General features: G+C 40.7%; 1 non-coding gene across 1 annotated transcript; it reads left to right on the forward strand.

The window, feature by feature from the left end:
* The first annotated feature begins 510 nt into the window (after positions 1–510).
* LOC132225350 (U6 spliceosomal RNA) lies at positions 511–617 on the forward strand. The gene has a single exon (XR_009450872.1). It is a non-coding gene; the product is annotated as a U6 spliceosomal RNA (small nuclear RNA).
* The last annotated feature ends 7,980 nt before the right edge of the window (positions 618–8,597 follow it).

Here is an 8,597-nt window from a genome sequence, read left to right on the forward strand (position 1 = left end):
TAGACTTTCTTTAGTGTTTCAGCAAAAATAACTTAAACAAGAAGATACATGTAAAGCATCATTCTAAGAAAGATGGCACAGAATATAAGAGAAATCAGATTACTGGTGAAAGGCTCATTAACACCTGTGGTATTGCTATTGTCTTTGAGGAAAACATGGATAAGATGAGCAGTCCAATACAAAAGTAGAAATAGAACCAACGTCTGGTAATAAGGCCCAGGGCAGAATACTCACAGAATGCACCTGAATTAGTAGTTTGAATGCTGAAATCATGTGTATTTTTGCAATTTAAATAAGAGTATGACTGTGATAGATCACTCTAGTTTGCCTGTTGTTTTGTAAGCTATAGTCTCTATAAGAAATGTTATTATTTTGTAAAACATTTGATATATACTCAATATAACAAAAAAATCACGTTTCAATTTTTTACATCACCATCAAATAAGGTGGAATATGTGTAATGATATCTGTATTGCTAATGGGAAAACGATGGCAAGAAAAATAGTGAGGATGCTCCCTTCAGCAGCACATATACTAAACTTGGAAAAATACAGAGAAGATTAACATGGCCCCTGTGCAAGGATGGCACACAAGTACATGAGGTGTTCATATTATGAACCAAAATAGTAATAACAGCATTTAAGTTTTAAAACTCATAATTGAAAAAATAATAAAACTTGAATTTTTGAAGCTATAAAAAGAAAATAGTAGGAAGGGTATCTGTAATAAACAGAGTTTTAAAAAATAAAAATATAAGGTATGTTGTTAATATAATACTAAGATGCCAGCATTTTTCAAAATAGTATTAGTTAGTGTCACAAATATCATCCTTGCATTTCAGTTCTCTCCTTCTCAAACCAGAAATAGTTTTGTTCTCTGAGTACATGAATAACACTTACTTCTTTTTTTTAAAAAGAAAAGAAAATAGAGAAAAATAAGGAAGAAAACCAAACTATCATCCAGATAGTACCTCTGCTATTGTATTGGTATTTATAATTTCAGATTTTTCTAAGCATATATTCCCCAACACTGGAAAACACATCTCTCTATATAAAACCCTAATATGCAAATAGACTGAACAGCTGAACAACTAAACAAGTGGTTGCTATGACATGGGCTGATCACCAGGGAGCACACGCGAAACATGGCAGGCGTCGACAGCAGGCGACAAAGTATAGAACATGGCAGGTGTCAGTGGTGGCGGGATGGTGGAGCAGGTGAGCGGGGGCGCCAGATCAAGGTGGGGCACCAGTCACTGTCATCAGGGTGAGCCTCTGGTGGTTACTGAAAATTCTTTGCTCCCATGCACCACAGTTCTGCCTGGAGCTTGTACCTGCTGCCTGCACCGGCCCTGCTCGCACCTGCTGCTGGCACTCGGCACTGGCCCCGATTACTCAGCACCATCAGCGGGTGCGAGCAGCAGCTGCCAGCCCCGATAGCCCCTGAGGTCTTCTCCACCTCCCCCTGCTCCTGAGGGGTGATGGGGGCAGCAGCTGCTGCTCACACCTGCTACTGGCGCCAACCCCAATCCCTCCATGCCATCAGTGGGTGTGAGCAGGGCCAGTGTTGTCAGCACATGGGAGTGGTGGCTGTGGGAGCAGGGCTGCCGGCAGACAGTGGACCGGGGGCCATGGCGGGAGGGCAGGGAGGGGGTGCGGAGGATGGGCCAAGATCTGCCTCTGTGCCCACTGCAGCCTTGTGGCCCACAGTTCCTTTCAAGGTGCATGAATTCATGCACTGGGCCCCTAGTCTATAATAATAAAAATGTAATATGCAAATCGACCGAATGGCCAAACAGTGGAATGACCATCTGGATGACCATGCTATGACATGCACTGGCTCCAGGCCAACCAAGGCGGGTGCAATGCAATTGATTGGGGGGCCCATCATTGCCCCATGATCACCCCATAGAGGGAGGCCGAGGGAGGCCCAGGCCACCCTCTGTGGGGCAATTGATTGGGGGGCTCTGTGGAACCAAGGAACTGGGGGGGTGTGGCGGGAGATGTGGGCAGTGGTCAGCGCCAAGCCAAGGTGGGTATGGGCGGGGGTTGGGGCTGTGGGGCTGCAAGGTAGCCTGGGCCGCTAGGCAGCTGGGGCTGCAAGGGCCCCAGCAGCAGGGGCTGCGAAGGTCTACTCTTGCATAAATTTCGTGCATCGGGCCTCTAGTTATAATAGGCCTTTCCACATTTTGATGCCAATATACAGTTTTCAATGACTGCATAGTATTCCATTCATTAACTGTTTCATAATTTAATCAAGCCTCTGTTGATGACTTGAGTTTTTTTTTATATTTTTGTACTACAAAATCAATTGCCACAAAAAAGCTTGTGCACACAGGCTTTAGTAGTTAGTCTTCTTATCTTTAGGATAAATCACTTAATAAAATTGGAAGCTGAGAGGGTGTTTACAGGATTTCTTATTTTAATAATAATAATAATAATAATATATATATACACACAAATATTTTAAGGTAAAAAAATAAAAGCAATAAATTTAAAAATCCCAATACTCAGGGCAGGAAAATTTAAAACATAGAGAGCTTTATTTCTAATCTCTAATATCTTTCTATCTACACAGATTAGATAGATGATATATAGATATACATAGAGAAATAGAAACATTATTTTGAATTGTAGTCTTTTTAGAAGTTAATTTTAACTATTTTAATATCATTCTAACATTTCTATTTATCAGTCATTGGGAACTAAACTTTCTTGCCTTTTCCTCTTCTGTCTTTGAGACAAGAATTTTAACATGCTTCACTTTCCCTACTTTGTTCACATCTACTTGGTCATTGTTAAAAACATTTTCAATGTTAGATTACTGTTATACTATTCTTTTACATTAAAGATATTTTATTTCAAAAGTTATAGTGAATTTTAAGTTCTAATGTATAACTCTATTATATAGAATTATTTATACATTTCTACATTAACTAGCTTTGATGTTCAATATCAAATGCTTTATTCCACATTCTCCTCATTTGTGAACTTTTTTTATTTAATCTTCAGTAAGTTGGAAAAATATCAAAGTATTTTCTGCAGAAATTACAGGGAACACTCCATGTTGTCTGCCCTCAATACCAGCAAACATCTTTCTGATGCTCTTATCCATAGGTCAACATTTAGTTGGCTTTAAAATTTGAAATTATATTTTTTCCATAAAACTTACTATAAATTCCCTCTTTGTCTTTTTCTGTTTGATGTGTCAAATATGTCTGAGGCTAGCCTGATTATATTTCATTATATGTAACCATTTTAAGAATTTTTAAAATATCACATTATGTACAATAATATAAATACATATACTAAAATAATGCTATTGGTAATAAGTATATAACAGTTAAGTTGCTTTCCCCTCTGGCTAACAAAACTGGGCTATTTGGCCATTTCTCCACTTTTTGGAGGAAGCATGCTTTCTTGATAAATGCCTTCCAGAATAGCATGTATTGCTTTCATCCACTAATAATAACTTTAAAATAGACTTTATTGGAGAACCAGGACAGCGGAGTAGGTAAACACCAATATTTGCCGCTTCCCACAGCCACATCAAAATCACAACTAAAATACAAAACAACCATCATTCAGAACCACCTGAAATCTGGCTGAATGGAAGTCCTACAACTAGAGAAGTAAAGAAGAAAGCACATTGAGACTGGTAGGAAGAGTGGAGGTGTGGAATGGGCTAGTCAGACACCCATGTGTGGCATTTTTTGTTTTGTTTTGTTTTGTTTTTTACCTGGAGAGATATCATGGCTGCAGAATCCTCCCATGAAAAGCAAGCAGTCACAGCTCAACCCCCCGCCCCCAGCCCAGGGTTCCAGAGCTGGGAAGAGAAGTCCCTGTAACTTCAGGCTGTAAAAAGCAGTGGGGATTGAGGCTGCCAGAGATCCAGGTGTCCCTCTTAAATGGCCAGCACACAAACTTATTGGGACTCAACCCCTGTGAGCTCTAGCACCAGGAAATAGTTACGGGACCCAGACATATATGGAGAGGAACTGGATTGTCTGGCATCGGGGCAGGAACTCAGGGGCGGCTTTCTCTCAGACATGGGTGCCCCCAGGGGTCATTATTCCTGTGCTGGGACCTCTCCTGTCACAGGACTGACTGTCAGCCATAGCTCAGTTCCCATCAACCTGGCTTACACTGTTTTCTCTACCCTGGAGATTCCCTGAGACCCCATACCATCCAATTTGCAGCCCCCCTCAACCTGTTTGCAGCAGCTTTTCCACATGAATGACCTGTCCTGGCTCAGGCTTTGGACTTTGCTAAAATCTCTCAAACAAGCTGCAACTGGTGTCAGCATGCCCTAAACCTATCATTAAAGGCCCAAGACCCTTCACTAGAACCAGCCTGCCTTGCTTCACAGTTAGGCCTCGCCTAGACACTTCACTTCCAAACCTAATACAAATAGGAGGCATCTGCAGATTTCTCTGTAGCTCCTGCTGGGTGGCCCCAGGCAGCGGCTGACTTTGCACCTCCCTGGAGATACTGGAGCCAGTGTACCCAATGGACAGCTTCAGAGCATAGCAGACTACAACTCTACACATCCACAAGTGACAGACACAAGGGGCAGACTCAGTGAGCACCAAAACCATACTGAAGCAAGTTCTGCTTCATAGGGGTGTTTCCTGAACAGTGGCTCTCCACTGTAGTCACAGCTGGTCCTCACAGCCAATTGGCCTAGAGGGCAATTCCTCCATCAAGGCTCAACTACAACAAGACTGCACACAGCCCACACAGGGAGGCACCTAGAATTCCCAGCTCAGGTGACTGGGTTGGCTGGGCCACTGGGCCCCCTACAGGACATCTATAACACAAAGCCACTCTACCAATTCCAGGAGACATAGCAGCTCTACCTAATACACAGAAACAAACACAGGGAAGCAGCCAAAAATGCAGAGACAAAGAAACATATCACAAGTGAAAGAACACAAGAAATCTCTAGAAAAACAACTAAATGAAATGGAAGGAAGTAAATTACTGGATACAGAGTTCAAAACAATGTTGTAACACTGCTTAAGAATCTTAATGAGACCTTCAAGGGACTTAGACTTTCAAGGATCTTAGTGAGAATTTTAAGAACCTTAGTAAGAACATCAAACACATGAAAAAGGACCAGTCAGAAATTAAGCATACAATAATTGAAATAAAGAATGATTTACAAGGATTCAACAGTAGAGTAGAGGAGTCCAAAAATCAAATCAACAATTTGGAATATGAAGAAGCAGAAAACACCCAATCAGAAGAGCAAAAAGGAAAAAAATCCTAAAATAAGAAAACAGTGTAAGGAGCCTCTGGGACAACTTCAAGCATACCAACATTAACATTATTGGGGGGTGCCAGGAGAAGAGAGAAAGCAAGATATCGAGAGAAAGAAAAAGAAGGAGGAGGAGGAGAAGGAGGAGGAGGAGGAGGAGGAGGAGGAGGAGGAGGAGGAGAAAATGAACAATAAAATGGCAATAAATACATATCTATCAACAATTGAATCTAAAAGTAAAAATAAACAAACAAGGAATCTCATGAACAAAATAAACTGATAAATAAAATAGAACCATAAAATAAAATAAAATAAAATAAAATAAAATAAAATAAAATAAAATAAAATAAAATAAAATAAAATAAAATAAAATAGAACCAGAGACATGGAAACATGGAACAGACTGATGGGTCTCAGAGGGAAGGGGAGCAGGGTTGATGGGAAGAGATTAACCAAAAATCTTATATGCATATATGCATTACCTATGGGCACAGACAATAGGGTATTAAAAGCCTGGGGTGGGGTGGGAACTGAGTTGAGGGGGGCAATGGGGCAGCAAAAAAGAGGACTTCTGTAATACTCTCAACAATAAAGATTTTGAAATGGCTAAAAATAAAAAATTAAAGAAATTTGGATTATAGCTAACTAACTAAATAAATAAAATAGACATTATCAAGTCTATTTCTTTTGTCCTATATAGTATCTACAGTATGACAATGCTATCTTTGGAATGGTTCATGAAGTCATTATAACACCTTAACTTGCTGAAGAGCAAAATGATTTTCTTTAGCTCAGACACTATTTCAATTTCCTCTGTATATAACTGAACTATGCTCAGAAAGGAAATCATTGTAGAATATATTTTATCAGCCTAAAGGTTTTTAATGGACAGTTCTGTGGTATCTATGGAGCATCTTATGACAGAATATTTAAAAAGGTTAATTAAAAATTATTACCTTAATTACTACTCTTAGCCCCTTTAAAATGATGGGATTGGCTTTGTTGTAAAAAGAGAGAATACATGTGAATTGGCAGGGTGGAAGGATTGAGCAAAGACAATAGTGCTGGGGGGAGGTTGGTGAGGGGAGGTGGAGAAGGGTAAATGGGGATAAATGGTAATGGACAGAGACTTGACTTGGGGTGGTGAACACACAGTACAGTGTACAGATGTTGTGTTGTGGAGTTGTGCACCTGAAACATGAATAATTTTAACCAATGTCACCCCAATAAATTCAATAAAAAGGGAGAAAAGTGCTTTGTAAACAGAGGTAGTGGGTAAGTTAGTGGGACCCAGGTGGTCTTTGATATCACAAGATTTACATTCTTTTTTCCCCCCAAACAAAAAGCTCTTTATTTGAATACTAGAGGCCTGGTGCACAAAATTCATGCACTGCGGGGGGGGGGGGGTTTCCCTCAGCCCAGCCTGCACCCTCTCCAATCCCGGACCCCTCAGGGGATGTCTGACTGCTGGTTTAGGCCTGATCTCACGGGACATCCCTCTCACAATCTGGAACTGCTGGCTCCCAACCGCTCGCCTGCCTTCCTGATTGCTCCTAACTGCTTCTTCCTGCCAGCCTGATCACCCACTAACCACTCCCCTGCCAGCCTGATCAATGCCTAACTGCTCCCCTGCCAGCCCGGTCGCCCCCCAACTGCCCTCCCCTGCCAGCCCGGTCACCCCTAACTGTCCTCTCCTGCCAGCCTGGTTGTCCCCAACTGTCCTCCCCTGCCAGCCATCTTGTGGTGGCCATCTTGTGATGACATGGGTGTGGCCATCTTGTGACCACATGGGGGCGGCCATCTTGTTACTACATGGGGGTGGCCATCTTTTGCGAGGGTGTGACAGTCAATTTGCATATTATCTCTTTATTATATAGGATTGTTGTTCAGATGAACAACATAAGAGATTCATGAATACCTGGTTAAGTTGGTGAGTAACACCTGGTCGATGTGTTCTTTGAAATTTGGCCTAACTACTATGCATCACGATGTTTGTTCTCATTCAAATTTATATATTTGAGAACCCCTAAAAGTCAGGGAGATACCCATAGTAAGATTTACATTGTTAACCAAAGATTGGAAAATTGCTACTTGCCAGCTGATAACTTTGTTGTTTGGTTTAAAAATAGAACAGTGGCTGCATCTACTTGATATAATTGTATTATGATGATTAGACTAGAATGTTTATGAAGCCCTTAACATAGTGTCAGGCCCAATGTAGCTTTTTGATAAAAATTCCCTTTCATAAAGGGCCAGACATGTTATCAACTGCTATTGTGCTAGAAAGATGAGTAAATAGATGGAGAAGAATAGCATTTCTCATTGAAACTGATATCCATCCAGGCATTTGTACTATAAAAGTCATGATTACTAGTGGAGGAAACCAATTTGTCCTACCCTGGAAGGCAATTTTCAAAACACCTGCTCTCTAAGAAAGGTAGTGAAATAGTAGAAAAGGCCAGTAGTGTCAGCCAGGAGGCCTGCCAGCTTAACAAGGCACTTCCATCTGAATAGTGACAGTGGTCTGAACTGCAGACCCTTGTTGATGTCCACTCCAACTCCTTAATAGCCAAACTGGAGTGGGTGAAACTCTAAAGCCTGATAGAAAGTGGCCACAAGATTTCTGGGTATCAGGTAGTAACCAGGTTGGAGAGAGAGCACCTATGGCAGTGGTCGGCAAACTCATTAGTCAACAGAGCCAAATATCAACAGTACAAGGATTGAAATTTCTTTTGAGAGCCAAATTTTTTAAACTTAAACTATATAGGTAGGTACATTGTTATTAACTTAATTAGGGTACTCCTAAGGCTTAGGAAGAGCCACGCTTAAGGGGCCAAAGAGCCGCATGTGGCTCGCGAGTCGCAGTTTGCCGACCATGGACCTATGGGATATGGGAGTGGAGAGATTGATTGCTTGATGATACCAGAGTCAAGGTAGACTTCTAAATACAAAGAGAGATGGGCAGATAAATTGAGGTCTTTCTCTTCATTCCTTTTTAGTAGCTTGAATTGGGAAGAAGAAAATTTGTCAATGGTTAGTATGAATTCATACTCTCAACTGAAGCTGAAAATTGTTTATTTGGGGGGCCTCAGGTCTCATACCAAACAGTTTCTCAAGGGCTTATGAAATTGTCTGAGATATGAAATAAAGAATTATCTCTAAAATATAAAAAGAAAAACTCTCATTTTACTAGAGTTCTCAAGTATGCAGCATAAGTACTGAGATGTCATTGCCAAATTATAAATTAAATAAATGATGCAGAGATAATTTCAAAACCTAAATTGTAAAAATCCTTTAAATATAATGTTATATTAACTGTGGGATATGAGTACATTCTA

Source organism: Myotis daubentonii, chromosome X (assembly GCF_963259705.1).
Source record: "Myotis daubentonii chromosome X, mMyoDau2.1, whole genome shotgun sequence".
Lineage (NCBI taxonomy): Eukaryota > Metazoa > Chordata > Mammalia > Chiroptera > Vespertilionidae > Myotis > Myotis daubentonii.